The sequence below is a fragment of the Pipistrellus kuhlii genome, unplaced genomic scaffold (assembly GCF_014108245.1).
Source record: "Pipistrellus kuhlii isolate mPipKuh1 unplaced genomic scaffold, mPipKuh1.p scaffold_m20_p_1, whole genome shotgun sequence".
NCBI classification, from domain to species: domain Eukaryota; kingdom Metazoa; phylum Chordata; class Mammalia; order Chiroptera; family Vespertilionidae; genus Pipistrellus; species Pipistrellus kuhlii.
Window position 1 is genome coordinate 18,704,677 of NW_023425404.1, and position 21,591 is coordinate 18,726,267.

Here is a 21,591-nt window from a genome sequence, read left to right on the forward strand (position 1 = left end):
TTCCAGGCTAATAATGAATTTACAAAAAAAATTCACAACAGTCCCTGCTTTTAAAAATCACATTTCTTTTACTCTCTCCAGAGAAGAATATTTCTAAAACTCCGCCTTTCTCTTAACAGATTAAATTTATGACAGAAAGTGTCCCCCAAAGGTCCTGTCTATATCACTGGCCACCAGAACACATCTCTGTTAAAGTTTATTTTTTCCACAAGCTCCAACCTCACTCTGTTGCTGGGCCTTCTTACTCTCTCTTCTCACCCCAGCTGTGTGTCTGTGCCTCACATCACTTCTAGTTTCAGGTATTTGCTTAAGAAAGTACAATTGTTCCACCACTTCCTCCACTACCACCCCCTCAACAACTAGGCTTGAGACCTATTTTTGCTGACACAAAAACTTATAAAGTTCTGCTCAGCGAAACACAGTAAAGAATATTCTTTATAACATTATAGAAACTTCTAAATATGTGTATTTTTTATACAGCCTGCATCAAATTCTTAGTCACCAACCAGAGCAGTGTGCATCTTGTGGGTGGAACAAGAAGGAGTCAACCATTAGACCATGGAAAATACCAAAATGAAAATTGAGTGCCTGAGTAGCCATTTTATTGAGATCAAAATTTATGAATACTACCACATTTCCAAAGTTGTAAACACCCAAAGGCCAGTACTGTTCTTGCTACCTGCAAGAAGGTGTGAACTTCAGAAAATTATTTTACCCATTTGGCTCATAGTTTTCTCATCTGTAAAATAAAGGGATTGGACTAAATAAATTTTAGTTGTTTGCCAGTCCTAAATTATAAATCTAGCTAGCTTGACCGTAACTAATAACGATATCTGGAAAAACAGCCTATATTTTCAAATTCAATAAAGGTTTTAAGCCACTTTTGAGCCATCTCCTTAAGGTGAAATTGTCTATCTACCAATCACGTCAAACTCAAAAGCTAACATGGCCAAATAAACAAGGTTGAAGTTTATGTGGGCTTAACACAAAAAAAAAAAAGCTTCAATTTTCATAAAATGTAGAATTATTTTGATACAGACTTGCTGAATACAAAGGGCTGAAATAAATGAGTAATTGTTAACATAAAATAATAGAATATTTTAATAAAAATTAATATTTTTCTTGAACATTAACTTGCCAGATACTAAATTAATAAGTGTAACACAAATAAACCTATTTTTCTTGTTCTCCAAAAGCGTAATATTTTCTGTTGAGCACACCAAACAAGTCAGTACAAACTAATGACGCAGCCATCGGCTGCTAAAATATTCACTGCTAGTATTAGTGGAGAGGAATGATGTACCTGTGTACCAGGTGCGTAATGGAAATGAATGCAGCATGATTATAGTAATCAGTCATTAGTGAAAGTTGTAGTTCCTTATTAATAATTAGATATAATAGGATATTATAAAAATTAAGTTATGAAATTTTTATTAAAGCGTTTCTTACATACCGTTATATTGGCTGGACGGCAAAAATATTCATTATGGGTCGCATGTGGCCTTCGGGCCAAGAGTTTGACATGCTTAATCTACACCCACTTATTAAATAGCTAGAGCCAATCTTTCCAATCAGAAGAATAAATGAAGTGATTGATTTAGAGGTTGATGAAACTACCCACACTATCCCTCCCTGTAACTTGCCTCCTTGGCTGAAATTTCTTTCTTCTCCTTTGGGATAAATTATCATATAATTCATTCACACATGATTTCTTATTCAACATCCACTCCTAAATTTTTCTTATTGAGTTGCTTGTTTTGTTTTTGTTTTTGTGTTTTTTTTAGGTAACTATCCAACCTCCAGCTACAAAAGGGCAACTCAATTAACCTGAGTCAATCAGTAAATGAATTCCCTGGTATGATAGAGATTTGTAATGCTTACCCTGTCACATTTTCACATGTATATCTCTGCCCTCCCCTCACCCCTCCTCTTGTTCTTGGCTGGGCCATGTAACTAGTTATAGTCACTAGTCTGTAGTGGGTTGTGAGTAGAAGTGATATGTGCTACTTCCATGTGAATATTTAATTGCAAGGTAAGTTCTTACAGTGTTTACTCTGTCACAGCCTCAAGACCAGTATTGTTGAAGATGATAAAGCTTTTGTCAGCCTAGGTCCCCAAGAAAGGATAATGCAGAACAGCCCACCTCTCACTCTCATCAAGTCAGGATGGTTGGTTTGAGTAATAAATACATCTTTGTTGTTTAGGGATAATTATTATTATTATTATTATTATTACTGTAGTATGACCTAGAAAATAAGTTATGCTTAGGTCCTAGACTATTCTAATTATGGTAAAACACCTGAAAACCATTATAGTCCTGTAGTAAAGTGGCCCAATCAGACAAAAGGGAAAGATTTTTAATCCATACTTAGAGAAAAGGATTCTCTTTCCTACCAGGTATGAGCAAATCAGCCTATAACCCAGATTGCCACAAGAATAATTGATCAAAAAGAGAAAAAAACCCTTGATGATATTATTGAGCTGATGGCTATATTGCTCCTGAAGGCTATTCCTCTCTAGACTTCTAATTCTGCAAACTAATAATTCAGTTTATTTGTTTCTCCATAACATGATAAGCAGAAATATATGCCAAATCTTTTTACATCTTTAATTTCATCAGGTTTCCTGACATAAATATAGCTCAAGAAGCACTCAAAAAAATTCAATGAATTAAAATTTAAAAAATATAAAGCTCACCCTCTTGTCTTCAGAAATAAAATATCACCTTTACAACCAAGGGGGAAAAGTAGCTTGATTCAACCCAATCTTTTTACAGATGAAGATACTAAAACTCATACACAGTATAAGATTTATCAAGTTCATATGGCTTGTCATATCAGTACTGAGAGAGGGAAAAATAAAACCAATTGTTTCATTAAAAATGACCATAATTTTCCACACAAGGTAAGAAAGTAATGAGACAGTATATTTCCCTGATAGTTAAAAACTTTGAACTTAAGACAAATATAGCTTACTTACTAGCTATATGATCTTGGACAAGTTACTTAAGCTCTCTATTCTCTGGTTTTTCCATTTATAGAGGACAATAGTCTCTAACTCATAGAGTTACAAGGAATAAATGACTCAACACATATAAAAAAACACTTAGCATAATGCCTAACATAGTAAAGTTTCTGTATATTGCAGCTCTATCAAATGATGTTTATTCTTAGCTATATCAATTTTTTACATTAAGATTGATCCTGTTCTCCTTTATCATTCATATAATTCAGACCACTGACCTGTGTATTTTTTCATCATGTATAATTATAGGATAGCCTATACCAGTAGTCGGCAAACCACGGCTCTCGAGCCACGGTTTGCCGCTCTGTTGACTAATGAGTTTGCTGACCACTGGCCTATACAACTGTATAGACAGCATCCACCTTTCCTATAGGAACTCCTCCCATTTCCACACTTCTATTACATTAAGCCAGCAAAAGAAAGAATGTTACTACTAATTGTTCCTTGGCCACTGCTAATTTGTCAAGAGCAGAACACCTGACCCAAGGCCAGTGTAGCCATTCCTCCAAGATTTTGGAAGAGAGGACATCTCAAGCCTCACCTAGATATAAAATATGGGAGACATCACTGGACATGTTTTTTTTGCCAAGGGGAAATACACAATTTGTATTGAGAGAATAAGTCAATGGACAGAGGAAAACATAGAAGACGAAGAATATATCTTTATGATATCTACTGGAATTCTCAGTTCCAGGTTTTCTTGGCCATTGACAAATTTCTGTCTTTCTTTCTGCTTAGGTTTGTCTCTTCCAAGGGTTTCTCCCATATCCTTCCAATATAATTCCTGATAGGTTTACTTGAGGTGCAATTAGTGCAATGATATGTTTTATTATCTATACATATAAAAGGCTAATATGCTAATTGTCCAGCCATCCAGGTAATTACATCACATAGCAATGCCATTTCCTCTTCCTAGCGAATAGCCTCCTTGCAGTTTCTTTAGACCAGGAATAGGGCTTGCTTTATAGCCAGGTAGAAACACTTCACACTGTAACCAAATGACTATGAAGCTTTTTCACATGCCTCATCTCATTTGATCCTCACAGAAGTCCTGGAGTAGGTATATAGGAGACTTGGTGGAATCCTATTTTATTTTCATTAGCCAGAAAATGGAGATTTAGAAAGCTTAGAAACTTGACCCAACTGAAAAGAAGTAAGAAATGGTGGATCTTGAAAATAACTTCAGGTTTTCTCACTGCGCAAATAATAGTCAAACACTGCTGCAGTTAAATATTTTACCCTTTGTTCTCCCTGCGTGATCTACAATAATAATCTGTTTTATGTTGATATTTACTGCTGTGTTGCTGACAGATACCTGAAAGAGAAGTTGGGATGCTTCACTGGGCTGGAAAAAGTTTTTCTAAATCAGAAAGAAGGTCTAATTAAGCAAGTTTATTCTCTAATATAAAAGGCTAAGTTGACTTGCTTATGGGTGATACATATAAAGCTCTAACAGGTGCCAGTTGCACACGTTTCCATCTGTCATTGTTGATTGTTAATTTGTTTGACACTTCTATAATAGAGAAAGGGAGAATAGTGATATTAAAATATTTCCTCTAAATAATTTCCTTTCAATGTGCACAAATTTGTGCACTGGGCTATTAGTATTACTCTAAAGAAAACAATAAGAAGAGGGAAAATTCTTGGATCCATGATCTTTATTAACAACTTGAGTGATACCTCTAAGAATAATGATCATCAAGTTTATAAGAATTAATAAAGAAATATTTATCAAATACCAACTATAGTTGGTACCTATGACAGAAACTTCAAATTACCTACCTATGTCTATTTTTTTATTCTTCTATAATAACCAACCCTAAATTTTAGATGGTCCTAATACCTCTCAGCTAAAATATAATGCTTTCCAGTAACCTTGCATGGGTGTGGCCACTAAATTTGGGCTATTGATATCTAAGCAAAAATGTTGTGTGGGACTTCTGTTTTTAAAAAACATAATAAAAATGAAGGGAAGCCCAGACGCTGTGGCTCAGCGATTGAGTGTGGACCTATCAACCAGGAGGTCATGGTTCAATTCCTAGTCAGGGCACATGCCCAGGTTACAGGCTCAATCCCTAGAATGGAGCATGCAAGAGACAACTGATTAACGATTTTCTCTCATCATTGATGTTTCTATCTCTCTCTCCCTCTTTTTCCTCTCTGAAGTCAATAAAAATATATTTTTCTAAAAAAAAAGGAAGGGGATATACCTTTCTTACCACTTCTCTCTATTCTGTTATAATGTCTGATAGGTGACTTCTTAAACCACTTTAGCTCTATAAAAACCATAAACAAAGCAAACCTTTGTGGACACTATTGTTACTATCTGATCTAAATCCAGAATCAAGATAACATGAAAAGGAAATAGGTGATTGACAAGGTTTCCGGGACCAAAGGCTGAATGCCATTTCAGGTCTGTGGTTCATGCCATAACACAACTGTTGGTATTTAAAACAAAGAGTAAAGAGCCTAAAAATACCCCATTATAAATTGTGTTGACACAATTTACAAGTAGTCTTATAATTCACATAAAGTCAAGTGGAGCTAACATTTATTTCAAGGCTGATCATTTAGTTTAAAATATACTCCTACTTATATGGGCTCTTACACTGACATGTCAAATGGCTGAAAAGTCCATCCAACTTACCTGAGTTCTTTAAGGTGCAAGGAACCAAGTAACTCAAGTTACTTCAAAGAAAGGAGGACTTTGAACTGTTTTCAGTTCAAAACACTAACTGAAACTTACCTGGGCTGAACTGCCATCAGATACTGAGGCAACTGGAGACCTGCTCCTCCAGGTTTCCATCTTTCTCACATTCCCCCAGGTCATTTTCTGCTCTTCTCTCCATACCAACAGATTCCCATTCATATATACATACATATACATATACATATACATATACATATACATATACATATTTAATTGATTTCAGAAAGGAAGAAAGATGGAGAGATAGAAACCTCAATGATGAGAGAGAATCATTGATTGGCTGCCTCCTGCATGCCCCGTACTGAGGATTGAGCCAGCAATCCAGACATGTGCCCTGACTTGGAATTGAACTATGACCTCCTAGTTCATAAGTCAAAGCTCAAACACTGAGCCACACTGGTGGGGCCAGATTCCCATTCTTTATTCCACCTTTAGATTTTTGCTTGCTCGTAATTTTTGTTTTGTTATCCTTTCATCTTTTTCATGGCATAACACAATCTTAACTATCCAATTCTCAGTTTCTTGGTACATGTTCTCCAGAGAGGGAAATCTTGTTGGGTCTTAATCTTAGGTCATCTGGCCTTCAGTCAGGTATTAATTCTGTTCCAGACTTCTGTGGCAAAGTGATGGTGGCTGCCCCTTCAGCAGGGACTATGGGCTTGAGCATTATAGACTCTTCAGTAGAAGTGGGAGGGAGCAGGCATAAGAATTGACATCTCTGATACCCTGTTATACTCCAGATTCATGCTTTCCCCTTCAATTTTCTAGAACTCTCTTTATCCCTCTAATATTCACACACAGATTTCACCACCCTTTCCCACCCTCAGTACTTAGCAATTCAACTCAGTCTCAGACTTCATTTTGGCCTTTGTAAATTCTCCAATGTGTTATTTCCAGTAAACATTGGTCCTGGTTTTGCTTATGAAGTCAGGTGGACTATGTTGGAGTTACTCTCCAAATTAACTATCTAGCTTCTCACCAACAAAATGAGTCAGCACCCTTATACAAGGTGAACTCAGGAGAAATAATGAATTATGTAAGTGCAATAATAATTGCTCCTTTTAAAATCAGGAAAAAAGTGAAAACCCTATAATAATGGGACAAAACTGTCTTCACATATTAATAACAACTTTTTGTTGTTATTAATCCTCACCTGAGGACATTTTCCCATTGATTTTTTAAAGAAAGTGAGAAGAGGGGAGAGACATCAATGTGAGAGAGACACATCTATTGGTTGCCTCCCAGATACACCCCAGAGTCAGGGATGGAGCCCACAACCGAGGTACAAGCCTTTTTGTTTTTTTTAATTGATTTCAAAGAGGGAGGGAGAAGGAGAGAGAGGTAGAAATATTAATAATGGGTGAGAATCATTGATCGGCTGCCTCATACCCATCTCCTACCAGGGATCGAGCCTGTAACCCGGGTATATGCCCCTAACTGGAATCAAACTCATGACCTTTCAGTCCACATGCCAATACTTATCCACTGAGGCAAACTGGCAAGGGCAGAGAGGCAAATATTTTAAAAGCTAATCTCTAGACAAGTATTATGAAAAGCTAATGCTACCATATGTTGAAACAAAGAGTTTATGCATGTCTAATATATTGGTATAAGTAGAATAAAGATAAGTCATGTAGCTCTGAATTAACAGCAAGGGAGTCTGGGAACTATAGAGGAGCACATGGATATTTGCTGGGCACTAATATCTTTGTTACATGCAGTAGATGGCCTACACAAACAAATGTGGTATGGCTTTGGATGCAATAATTTCAACAAGAAATAAGTGCAAGATAGAATGGATAGCTGGGGGCAAATGTCAAATTGTGAAGGATGTGCCATCTGATTAAGTGAAAGGTAACTAAAGATAAATGATACTGGGGGTTTGGGTAACTACTTATTTGATAGCATTAATATAATTCATGGTTCAGTATAATCACATTTAGAATTCAGGTGTTCTTACCCCAAACCCAATATTCTGTTCATCTGTCAGGCTCAACATTTCATTTACAAAAAAAAAAAAAAATCCTAACAAAGAATCATTGAATCAGATGGCTTTACTATCATATCCCCAGTGTCTAGAATAGTGCCTAGCCTATGGGAGATGCTCAATAAATATATATTGAATGAACAGGTGAGTAAATTAATGAATGGAGAAAGTAGACTTTTTTTTTTTTCCAACAGGGAGGATTTGATTAAACAAAAGGTTTGTCTTTACATATTGTTAGATACTGCAAATGGATTCCAAGAAAGTTCAAATGCCTTCTGATGGCTACTTTTTCAAGCATCAGAGGAAACCTTATATAACTTATATATGTCCACATAGCTAAATAATTGAAGAAATCCAATTAGCTTTGTTTTCCCTTTTATAGGAATATTATTCATTTTTAAAATAAGGGCCTAATAAAATCATCTATGTAGTTCTTTAACTTTTAATATTCTGTGTGCCTCTAAGACAAAGATGTACTTGATTAGCTTTCCTCCACAACTTAGAATGATTGCATTTACCAGCTCATCCTGTATAGAAATGGCTGTGGGGACCATATTTTTATCATCAAATGAAATAAAACTAAATCTAATACTTAAAATCTGAATTTTCCTGGAAAGTCTAAGAACACGGATACCATACTGATAAGTTAGAAATATTTATTTAAACTCTGCCTTCTAGTTATGATTCCTCATAACTTTGTATGTAAAATATCCTTGGCCATAAATCACAGCTGTTGTTCACCAGTATGGCAAAATTCTGATTGGTTAAGGGTCTATTTTGATGATCTGAGACCATGCAACAGTATTTTAAGTGTTCAAAAACTATCTTAGTCCTCCATGAACTTAACTTGCTAACAGATTATTTTGATTTTGTGGTAGGGAAGTTTTCATCCTTCCTTCACTGTCTCCAATGATCACTAACCATTTTGCTCATGAAAGATCTTGGGGTAAATTTTATATTCATCACATCTAGAACTCCAGTATCACAGTCAATGGAGGACAAATTTTAACAGGTAGAAACTAACTTATGTGTATATTTTTAAAATACCTTTAGGCTTGCCGAAACCGGTTTGGCTCAGTGGTAGAGCGTTGATCTGCAGACTGAAAGGTCCCAGGTTTGATTCCGGTCAAGGGCATGTACATTGGGTGTGGGCACATCCCCGGTAGGGGGTGTGCAATAGGCAGCTGGTCGATGTTTCTCTCTCATCTACGGTTTTAGTTCTCTACCTCTCTCCCTTCCTCTCTGTAAAAAAATCAATAAAATATATTTTAAAATACCTTTAGGCTTATGTCTGTCATGCTCTAACAGAGTAGCATGGACCACACAATGTCTTCAAGTCCCTCCTGTATTTATAAGTCATCATTTTGCACAAATACAGTTCTAGAAAACCCAAACTGCTAGATGCAAATGCTCATTAAATTGCTTTGCACGAGAGAAAAGTTATTATTCTTTTTATTATGGTCAAAATGAAAACTGAGAAGTGTATCCGATTTCCTCTACTATCCCTACAACCTTTTCCAATTGATAGGATCATCTTCCAGTGCTTTCTAAACCTGGAGCAGCTCAAGTTCCTGTCCTCCTTTAGGTTTCCCAGCCTAGATGGTAATCAGGTAGGAGCATGTTCTTGCCACGGGATGTGGGCAGAAGTGATGTAAGTCACTTCCAAGTCTGGTCAAAAGTGCCTCTGGGAGAACCTCCAGCTCTTTCTTCCCCTGCTTGGTGATCACGGAGCTAAATATTCTAGGTGGTCTCACTATAAGGTAAAAATAGATACCCTAAGTCCCTGAACCTTCACTAGGAGGAGAGCTACCCTATAGGCATTGGATGGGACATGAGCAAGAAATAAATATTTTATTGTATTAGTATTAATTAACCAACAACTATACTGACCAACAGAACACTGAAGGGCAAAATCTAGCCTCTGATTTAGTTATCAAACCATGTTACTTGGCGCAGTCTTTTGCCAAATGAGTGTCATCATCTGCATCCCCCCAGTGAAGGTGCCTTTGGTAATTCACATCCACATGCCACATGGACCAGCAGTAGCCCTAACTGCATCCCCTCTCAGCTGATCACCCTGTCTTTACTTTCTTCCCTTAATAATCACTCTATAAAGAGGTGCCAGATTAATATTCCTAAGGCACAACTATAATCATGTCATCTCCTGCTCAGAAACCCCAAAAGGAGCCCCACTACTTCATGAAGTAAGCCCAAAATCCTTAACATGGTCTCCCAGATCCTCTGCAATTCCATGACCAAATCTACCTATGCATTCCAATCATTACCCTTCTCTTTTTAAAAATATTTTTTATTGCTTGCAGAGAAGAAAGGGGGGGGGGAAAGAGAGAAAGAGAGAGAGAGAGAGAGAGAGAGAGAGAGAGAGAGAGAGAGAGAGAGAGAGAGAGACTGAGAGAGAGAGAATCATTGATCGGCTGCCTCCTATACACCCCACACATGTGCCCTGACAGGAATCGAACCATGACCTCCTGGTTCATAAGTCAATGCTCAACCCTGAACCACACTGACCGGGCACATATGTGTCTTTTCAAACCCATGTTCTCCAGCTCTGGAAGTTAGCATGACATAAGCCAGGAGATCCCTCAGCCTGATGCCACATAACAGGTGCACCCCATCTCATATCCAGCATTCACTGACCTAGCTTATGGAACCTCCACCTTCACTCACTCCAAGAATTTCCATACTTTGAAATTTTTTTGAAGTCCTCCAGCCTTCTGGAGTCACCTTTTCTTCTAATATCCAAATTAAAAGGCTCAACTTTCATCATTTATGTTATAAGGCTACCTCCATCTGGATTATTGAGGGGGAGGGGTGGTAAAGGGTTTATCTCCCAATTGTTCTTGAGTTAATTCACTCAATAGTCTGTTCCTCCATCTGGCTCTGCAGCATAGCGAGAATTCAGCTGTGCTCTTACCTCTGATTGGGTCCTAGTTATGTGGAGGGTGTCAAAAGCGATTTATCTTGCCACAAGGGAAGCAAGAGGTGAAAGAAAGACGACAACATATAATGCATCTACTCCTACTCTAGGTAGCAATTAGGATTGGCAGATAAATACAGATTGCCCACTTAGGTTTGACTTTCAGCTAAATAGCAAATCATTTTTTTTAGTGTAAGTATGTCCCAAATATTGTATAAGAGTTTAATTGAGCATCCTGCATTTTTATTTGCTATACCTGCACCCCTAGTAATGGTCTCCTTTTTTTAAGTTCTTGACCTTTGGCTCAGATTGGGTCTGTAATTAGGACTCTTCCTGTCAATGTAATCCATGAAAATGATTGCTCTTTCATTATTTTTATTTTTGTGTGATTTTCTTTATTGATTAAGGTATTACATATGTGTCCTTATCCCCTCCCCCATTACCTTCTACCCTCACCCACTCATGCCCTCACCCCCCTAGTGTCTGTGTCCATTTGTTAGGCTTATATGCATACAAACAAGTCCTTTGGTTGATCTCTTTCCCCTTACACCCGCCCTCCCCTACCTTCCCTCTGAGGTTTAACAGTCTGATGAATGAGTGGATTAAAAAAAACACAAAAAAACACACAATGGAATACTATGCTGCAGTAAAACAAGAAGGAATTCTTACCATTTGCAACAGCATGGATGGAACTGGAGAGCATTATGCTAAGCGAAATAAGCCTGTCAGAGAAAGATAAATATCACATGATCTCACTCATTTGTGGAATATAATGAAAAACATAAACAGATGAACAAAAACAGATCCAGAGACAGAGAAGCATCGATCATTGCTCTTTTAAATAATATTTCCCCCTCAACAGCAATGTTTTCCTTCCTATTATTCATGTGCTAGAGTAACTTGCACACAATAATATCTCTCATATAACAAAAATAAGTTTCTCAAATCCAGAAATTCTATTCTTCATATTCTCTCATCTTAGAGGCATCTTTCTGGCATTATCTATTTGCTGCATTGGCATTTTAAGAATTCAAAACCAGAAACAGAGCCAGAAATTTTAAAGCAGATAACAGAATTCAAAGAAAGTGCCCTGGGCATATATAATTGCAAATCCTAGCAGTTTTTGAGTTGCATAATGAGCCATGGATTTTTAATCTTGGACTTGCTCATATGTTTTCAAATATCTCCCGATGTCTTCCAGGAAATATGTGGCTGGGTTTTACCTGAAGAACATCAGCCACTCATAGGAACACAGGTTATGACTAGAAATTATTTTAAGATAGCTTGCCAGAGGTATAACTGGCTCCCTAAAACATAAAAGGTAGTGTTCCCATGTGGTATGCTCAATTTCACTCTCTTCCAAACACATTTACATATCACCTGTAGTATTGGAAAGTAGCACACTGGCCACAGGTTAACGTCTTGTGACTCATACAGCCTTGCTATCTAGCTCCTGCACCCTGTGTTGTTGGTTTGTGGGGATTTCTTAGGTAGCTTCTCTAGAAGCCAGAAAGATGGATGGTTTAGATCAGCGTTTTTCAACCGCTGTTCCGCGGCACACTAGTGTGCCGTAGGTGCAGACAAGACAAGAATTTTATAATTTTTCACTATTTTGTTTACTTAATATTTCATAATAAAGTAATTATAAAATACTTTCTTTGTGTTTATTTGATTCCTATTCATGAGAATTACTTTATATATAGTCAATATAGGCACAGAGTTAAATTTGTTAACATTTTCTAATGGTGGTGTGCCTCGTGATTTTTTTCATGAAACAAGTGTGCCTTTGCCCAAAAAAGGTTGAAAAACACTGGTAGATTATAGAGATTAATTAAACACCATAAAATGTACATAAGATCATTAGGAACATGTGGCCTTGTTCTTTCTCTCAAGGAGCCATATTTAAGCAAGCATTATCCTCCTGATGCCAGTCACTTAAGTATTTAGTGTGATGATTCTGTTCATAAGGAATAGGGGATCAATCATAGCCACGAGGTGCTCTGTACTTTCCTGAAGTAATAGTAGAAAGAATGGATGTGTTCTACCTTCTTTAAGCACATAATCTACAGCTGGGGAAAATTTCTGCTTAATGAAACTGAACCCTGTAAGAGAACTTCTGTTACTTCATATATATACATACATACATATCAGTGGCATCATTTTAAGAAACTAAATAAAATATACACATGAGTAAAAGTATTCAAAAGAGCCAAAACTGGTGAAACTGGTGCCTCAGGGTAGAAGGATTGGGGACTGTGGAAGAGAGACTCACTTTTTCCTGAATGCCCTTTTATATTTCTTGGCTCAGTGGATAGAGCGTCAGCCTGCAGACTGAAAGGTCCCAGGTTCGATTCTGGTCAAGGGCATGTACCTTGGTTGTGGGCACATCCCCAGTAAGGGGTGTGCAAGAGGCAGCTGATCGGTGACTCTCATCGATGTTTCTAACTCTCTATCCCTCTTCCTTCCTCTCTGTAAAAAAAAAAAAAATCAATAAAATATATATATTTTTTTAAAGAAACCAAATAAAATATACACATGAGTAAAAGTATTCAAAAGAAATATAAAAGGGCATTCAGGAAAAAGTGAGTCTCTCTTCCACAGTCCCCAATCCTTCTACCCTGAGGCACCAGTTTCACCAGTCTATAGACTTTCTATAAGTTTTCTCTGACTATACCAGCATGTATGTATATAATGCCTTAAAACAGATTTTATTTATATATGATATATGTAAGATATATTGTAACATGCTTTTATACACATTGCTTTTTCAATTCCTTTTAAATATTTTATTGAAAAATATATAAAACATTAAAAATCTATAAAATATAAAATTATAGTGATGTTATTTTTTTTCCATTTAACACAATATCTTTGAAAGCATTCTGTGTTAGTACATACTCTGCTTCAGTTTTGTTGTCTATTGTATATCATTCCATTATATAACTGTACCACTGACCAGTTCTCCCCCAAAATAGTCATTTTGCTATAGTGGAAACTTATTAAATTACTTTTCTTTGTTAGGAAAATGGCTTCAAGTACCACTGAGATAGTCAAAAGATATTAATTAAACACATACCATGTCCAATGCATAATGCATAGGCCCTGTAAACAATAATGAAAGTAAGAATATTCCTCTACATTTTCCCTTCTTCAAATTATTTGGTTATTTTACATGTCTGTGCTATGGGATTTGTGTTGTTGCTCCCAGTTTGAAATGAAAGACTCCTTCATCTATTAAAACACAAATATTCTCTTCTAAATTTACTTTACCATAGCAATATGGGGCTTCCATAGTTCTGAATCTTTAAACTATCACTTTGGAGTCTATATATCAGTTCTCACTGCAAAAATACATCTGCACTTAATTCTAGAATTGTAAAATTTAGAGCCAGAAAAGAACCTTATGATCATTTAGAACAACCTCTTTGTTTTATAGATGAGGAAAATAAAGCTAAGAAGAGGATAAATGACTGGATCATGGTTGTACTAGCTCTTATTTTTTTTGACATAAAATTGGTTCATACCCCATTTAAAAAATCAAAGCTGTGACGTTCACTTGTGGCCATGATGGAATAACAGGGACATGACTTTCCCTTTACCTTAAACAAATGAAAAACAGACAAAATATATAAACAACAGTTTTCCGACATTGGATAGCATTCAGCACAAAACAGTTATCTCTAAAAGAATAAAAACAAATGAGGTGAACCCATAATCTCCCCAGTTTACTGCCTGGAGAGATTCCTGGTTACAGCACAGCCAAGGGAACCCCAACAAAGCCTGCCAGTTTCTTGAGTTGAAGAGATGGAGTTGAGGATTCAGATTGGCTAACACAGCTAGAATTGGTAAGGTAATCACCAGAGAGGAGAAAGCTGGAGAGAGGGTAAGGGAGGAGGAAGAAAACAGAGATAGACAGAGTTTTCTGGAGATCTGCAGGGGCTTCCCATTGAGTCTTTAGCTGAGTACTGAGCAGCACACGTGTTTGAGGAAATTACCTGCACCCAGGGAGAGGAACACCTGCAAGGAGCAATTACTGGCATTGGCACAGGGCTGGAAATAGTTCGTATTCCCAGCAGCCCAAATAGAAAAACTTCCTAACACATTGGGCATCCGGTTGAGTATTCAGTATCTCATTATTGTGCCAAATTAGCCTTAAAGGCTGCTCTACTCCTGCCTATTCCCGTTTAAATGCAAGTTTCAAAAGGATCAAAGTATTTCCAACTACCTTAACTATATCTCAGGACATAACTAAAAAATATTTAATGGAAACTATTCCCACCACCCCCCCCCAAAAAAAAAAATCCAGCATCCAACAATCCAACAATGTAAAGTTCACAATGCTTGGAATCCAATTGTCCTACTGGTACTTTTTTTAAACCAGGCATGCAGATTGAAGCAGGAAAATATAACCCATAATGAGGAAAACCAAACAAATCAATAGAAACAAATCCAGATAATACAGGTGATTAGATTAATAGACAAAGTCATTAAAATAGCTATTATAATTATACTCCATGTGTTCAACAAAGTAGAGGAAGGAGTGAGCACATTAAGAAAAGAAAACAAAGATATTTTCAAAAGACTGAAGTTGAACTTCTTAAGATGAAAAATATAATATTTGAGATGAAAACTCAGAATTGCTATGGGAATTAGAATTTTTGCCATTAATTCTATTATATTATTAGCAATATCTCAAATATTATATATATCGATAATAAAAGCCTAATATGCAAATTGTCCCCTCCATTGGGAATTGGACCAGGAGTTTGACTGGGAGTTCTGCCAGGGGGTGGGGCCGGCCAGTCAACAGCAGGAAGGGAGGCCCTGGCTGGCAGCCAGCAGCCACTAGAGACCCTTCCCAGACATGAATTTCGTGCACTGGGCCTCTAGTAAAACAATATTTTCATTGGGTCTAAAAATACTCCTTTTCATATAAAAATTCTAAAGCCACACATCAATATGCCCCAAACCCATCAATGTAGAATAGGGTTTGCATAGTAAAAATATGTTAGTTGTACTTGCCATTGGTATTTACAACTAACATATTTTTATAGAAGCACATCACCTGGCCAGCATGGTTCAGTGGTTGAACTTCAATCTATGAACCAGCAGCTCTCGGTTAGATTCCTGGTCAGAGCACAAGTCTGGGTTGCAGGTTCCATCTCCAGTTTGGGGCATGCAGGAGGCATCCCATCAATAATTCTGTTTTATCATTGATATTTCTATTTCTCCCTCCCTCTCCCTTTCTCTCTGAAATAAATAAATATATATATATATATATATATATATATATATATATATATATATATTTTAAAAAAATAAGTACACAGCCTTTACTATTTGCAAAATATGTTAAGCCAAACATAATTTCTATTCAGAAAAGTTTAATGTTCAATGAAGATGAAAAATTAGGTTTTGTGACTTCTTTTTGAAGCTTATTTCATGCATAAATTAAAGGAAAAAAATTATATGCACTACTTAGGACATAGAATCAAGATAGAGATGTTCATACCCTTACCAGGATAATTGATGATAGTGTTCCCAACAATTTGTTGGTGAGCTTCAGTTTGAAGGATCTAACCTAAGAAATATAGGCCAGAGGAGAAAAATCAAGCAAGAAGCATAAGTAGTGGGCAATGGATCTAAATAGAAACTTTCGAAAGAGGAATTCAGAAGGCCAAGAGAAATATGAAAACACTAGAGACCCAGTGCATGAAATTTGTGCACGGGTATGGCCTTTAGGTCTGGCTGGTGGTCAGAGCCAATCTGTGGGGTGACCTGTGGGGCAACCTGGGGGCCCTCACTGGCACCTGCCTTGATGTGCCTGGAGCCTGTAGGTTGGGGGGTGGGGTGGGACAGCTCCTGTGTTGATCGTCAGCCCCCCTGGTGGTCAGTGTGCATCATAGCAACCAGTTGTTCCACCAGTTGTTTCACCATTTGGTAGATTTGCATATTAGGCTTTTATTATGTAGGATGCTCAAAGTCACTAATCATCTGAGAGATGCAAATCAAAACAACAATGAGGTACCATATCACACCTGTCAGAATGGTTATCATCAACAAATCAATAAATGATGAGTACTGGCAAGGATGTGGAAAAAAGGAACCCTCATGCAACTGCTGGTGGGAATGCAGACTGTTGCAGCCACTGTGGAAAACAGTATGGAATTTCCTCAAAAAGTTAAAAATGTAACTCCCATTTGACACAGTAATCCCACTTTGGGAATATATCCCAAGAAATCAGAAACACCAATTAGAAAGAATGTATGTACCCCTATGTTCATAGCAGCACAATTTACAAAACTAAGACTTGGAAAAGGCCTAAGTGCCCATCAGCAGATGAGTAAATCAAAAAACAGTGATACATCTACACAATGTAATAATACACTGCTTATAAAAAAGAAGGAACTTTTACCTTTGCAACAGCATGGAGAGCATTATGCTACATGAAATAAGCCAGTCAGAGAAAGATAAATATCACATGATCTCACTCATTTGTGGAAAATAATGAACAAGATAAACTGATGAACAAAAATAGATTCAAAGACAAAGGAACAACAACAGACTGTCTGATCTCAGAGGGAAGGCAGGGGAGGGTGAGAGATGAAGTAAGAGATCAACCAAAGGATTTGTATGCATGCATATTAGCATAACCAATGGACATGGACACTGGGGCAGTAGGGGCTTGTCCTGAGGTGTGGGAGTGGCCAGGGAGGGATCGATTGGGGAAAAAGAAGACGTATGTAACACTTTAAACAATAAAAAAGAAAAGAAAAACAAAAAACACAGGAGATCCTATAAACACACACACACACTCAATAAATGTTGGCACTTTGTGTAGAAGAAGAAGAAGAAGAAGAAGAAGAAGAAGAAGAAGAACCCAAAAAGGAAATCTTATGAAAAATAGGAATGTAAAAAGTATGAAGACTATGGTTTACAAGTATTTATGAATCTCCCTCTCAGAGGCTGAGAAGGAGATAACATGAAAATGCAATTAAATTCAGCCAACAGTTATTGAGTTGCTGTTACCTGCAAGACACTGTAGCAAATGAAGTACCATCCCTTTCCTGCAGCAGCACAAAATATTGATATGATGCAGGAGATGGATGCAGAGACACAAATAATTGTATCATAAGTCAGACTGATGGTTGCAATAACACAGACATAACAACAGCTAAGTGAGCGTAAAGGAGTGAAATAATTGCTGGGTTTTAGGGTAGGAAAATGAGGGACGGCTTCATATAAAAGGTAACACCTGAACTGTGTCCTAAAAGATACAAAGGATTTTACTGTATATAAATGGGGATTATGTAGTTTCTCACCATTTAATATCCTCCATCAAACCACCATTCATTTTCTGCCTTTCTCTGCCTTGCTTTGTAATCTGCCTCATCTGACTGACCATTTTTGGTTGTTGGCTGGCTTCTAGTTGAGTTTGGTCTAGCAAAGACATTTTCTGGAGATTAGAGAGCAGGAAAAGAGAGAGTTTGGGATGCTTATTCACTACCCCCTCTCTGGTTTAACAGTGGCTGCAGCCCGCCTGCCTGCAGCTCCTACTGATGACCCTCTTTCTTATGGCTCCAGCTGTCACTGGACTATGGTAAAACTATTTCATACCTTTGGCTCCTCAACCCTAGGAAAGGTAAGAGCTTCTCAGTCTGTTAGTTTCTGATGTCTCAACCATTCTTGTGGCTTCCCTTTACCTTGACTGTTTTGTACCTCAGTAATCCACCTCTTTATTTGAACCATCTGAATTGAATCCAGTTCTAGACAGGCAGAATAGTATAAGTAAAAGCAAGAAGGAATATATGTCATGATTCACAACTAAATTCTGGGGAACATAATGGAATGGGAATCTAGGATAGAGGAGGGTGGTTTTAAACAATTGGGGCCAAGGGTTTTACTGAAGAATTTGGACTTTATCCTTTTTTAAGAGTGATTCAATGGTTGTTATTGAGTGGATACAATCAAATCTGTGTTTCAGAAAACTCTTTCTACTACCATGGGGGGGATGAAATGAAGAAGAAAAAGACTGAAACCAGGGAGGTCAGATAAGAAGTTATTGCAATAAAGATCTAAAATGGGAGAATAAATTGGGATTGGTCAGCAATAAAATCTACAGGGCATGGTAAATAAGTGAATGAGGGGCAAAGCAGAAGAAATTTTTATGGATAACTTCTAAGTCTCCACCTTGGGAGAATGCGAGCATGGGAGCCCTATAAACAAAGAAGAAGAGGTTCCTAGAATTGGGATCATGAGCTTAATTTGGACTACCTAGAAAGTGAAGTGCTGTGGAGCATTCAAGCTGAGATGCTCAGCAAAGAGCTGGAAATTTAGGCATATGTATCAGTAATAACTGAAGATAAAAGTAGATATTCTAGAGCTTTGACTTTCAGTCCTGGCTGAACTTGAGAATCATCTGAGCAGCATTTAGATAATAAATGCCAACGTCCAACCCCAAGGCAATTAAATTCAACTTCTGGATGGGATCAGAAATCAGATTTCATTGTTATGTATTTAATCAGAGTTTATCTGGGTTTGTATTCTAAAAGAGTTCCTCAGGTAATTCTTATCCTAAATAATAAAAAGATAACATGCAAATTAACCCTAACAGCAGAATGACCAGAACGACCACTAGACCAGTCACTGTGAGGTGTACTGACCGCCTCTCGGTCCCTTTCCCTGGCCAGCAGGCTCCCATCACCCAATGGCACACAGGGTACTGGGAGTGGGTGGCAGGAGATGCAGGTGGCACCAGGCCAAGGCCCCCACCCCACGGGTCACCCCACACACAGAGGGCGACCTGCAGCAGGGGTGGGGCCGAGGAGCAGGCAGAACAGCCGACCTCTCAATCCCTCCCCCAACAGTCAAGCTCTAATCGCCTGATGGCAAACAGGGAACCAGGGGTGAGTGGTGGCAGAGGGTGGCAGCAGTCCAAGCCTAGGAACCGTACCTGTGCACAAACTTCATGTGCCAGGCCTCTAGTATGTAACCATATTGAGAAGCAGATGTTGATCCAGAGCAAACAGAAACAACTAAGAATGGACACTTGAGGACATCAGCATTTAAGATATGGATGTGGGAGATGATAAAGAGTGACAAATAAAGATAAAGGCAGTCAGAAGAATTTATCAGAAGAGTACATAAGCACATCACATGTCAAGGAGGTAGAAGAGAGTGAGAGGAGGCCCTTGCTTTTGGTGAATAGGAGTCATTACTGATCATTGGGAAAGCAGTGTTAGTAGCTGCAGAAGCCAAGTTAACAATAGCCATGGGGCAGATTTCAGATGAGGACTTGAAGGGAAGGAGTGTAAACTACTCTTTCAAGAAGTGTGGCAGAATAGGAGAAAACAGCCAGTAACTTAAAAACAAAGGATAAGAGAAAGGTTTTTTGTATTATTATTTTGAGATAGAGCACATTAGTTGATTAGTAAGGAACTATTAGATTGGGAGAGAATGAAGATACACATTAGAGAAGGGGTCACTGGCAGAGTGGGGCTACAGAGAAAATGTGAGGGGGGTAACATCATTATTAGTGGAGTCATACCAGGAAAGGCATACCAAACAGATAAACTTCAAGTTAAGAAAAGCTGAAAGAGTTCAAGCCATATCATAATGAGGTAGATGATATGGGTGACTGCAGAGAGCAAAGAAAGTATTGTAGAAAGGAGAGGAAAACAGGACAGAAAGTACTTATTAGAGCTTTCCACGTGCCAGGTACCATGCTGACATTCTCTCAACTTACCCCAATCCATAACTAAATGCGCTTTTGGAGGACAAGTGTTGTCAGATGGGATAAGAAGCAAAATGGGCCTGTTCTGGCCAATTTCAGCCATTTAGTCAACTTGCTCCTCTAGTACTAATACTAATGAGTGGCTCTTTAAAGCTTGGCCTGCAATTTGTTTTAAGTTAAATGCTCATTTCTAGCTGAATTGGACAAAATTTCAGTTTTGATAATATCTCCTTAGTTTAAAGGGAAAAAGCTATAGAAGAACATTTAAGAGAAAAAGCCTTCCATTAGCGAGGGCAGTGAGAAGGGGTTTCCAAAAGATAGTGTTTAATGATCCAAGTTAATAGCAATCAATAAATAGTTAGGGAGTAGAATTAACCTGCATATTTTAAATTCCTCTTTTACATGTAAAACATGTAACTTTAGATTACAAATCTATCAAGGGCTAGGACTGTCCCATCTCTTTCTACAATGGCTGGACAATTGTGTGAACTCAGTGGATATTAACTGAGGATTGAGCCATCCTACATCCCCAGACCCTCTCGTTATTATCCATGTCCTGTGATATAGGCCAGTAACCTAGCAAGCTAGGTGGCTTCCAATTTTCCAGATGCAAATGGAGCCTCTACATGGGAAATGTGTGACATTGGCTGTCTTTCCTCTTGGAAACACTTTCCCATGTGGGATCAGTGAATTCAGAAGTAGCTGCCTAGGATTTCCTTCATTGTCTTCTCAGTGAACCCATTTGGGACTGGTATAGCTGTAAAGAAAGGCAGGAAATTTGACCAACCTGACTGAATAAGCCTCAGAGGACCCTAGAGGAAATCCCTCAGCTGCCAGGAATCCAATGGGAATGAAGTTGGGAATGAGGTTGCATGAGGCTGGGAATGGCTGGGGTGAAGTTAGGGTATAGCATCCCTACTTGGTGCTCTGCGGTTTGACTACTGAACCGCTATGAATTGCTTCCTTGCCATAGGCTGCTAAGCCTTGCTTCAAAAGACAACTTCATTCCATCCCTATCCTATTTATTATATATGTCTATCCTACTTACAAGAGACAGATTTCAGGTGATAGGGCCTTTCCCTCTTAAACCCAGAACAGCATGTAGCTTTTAAGTTCTGTGGAGAATGGATCCTGGCTTATATCACTCATCTCTATGATTTTGACCTCAAGCACATGGCCTCGTACAGAAGGTAATTAGAGCT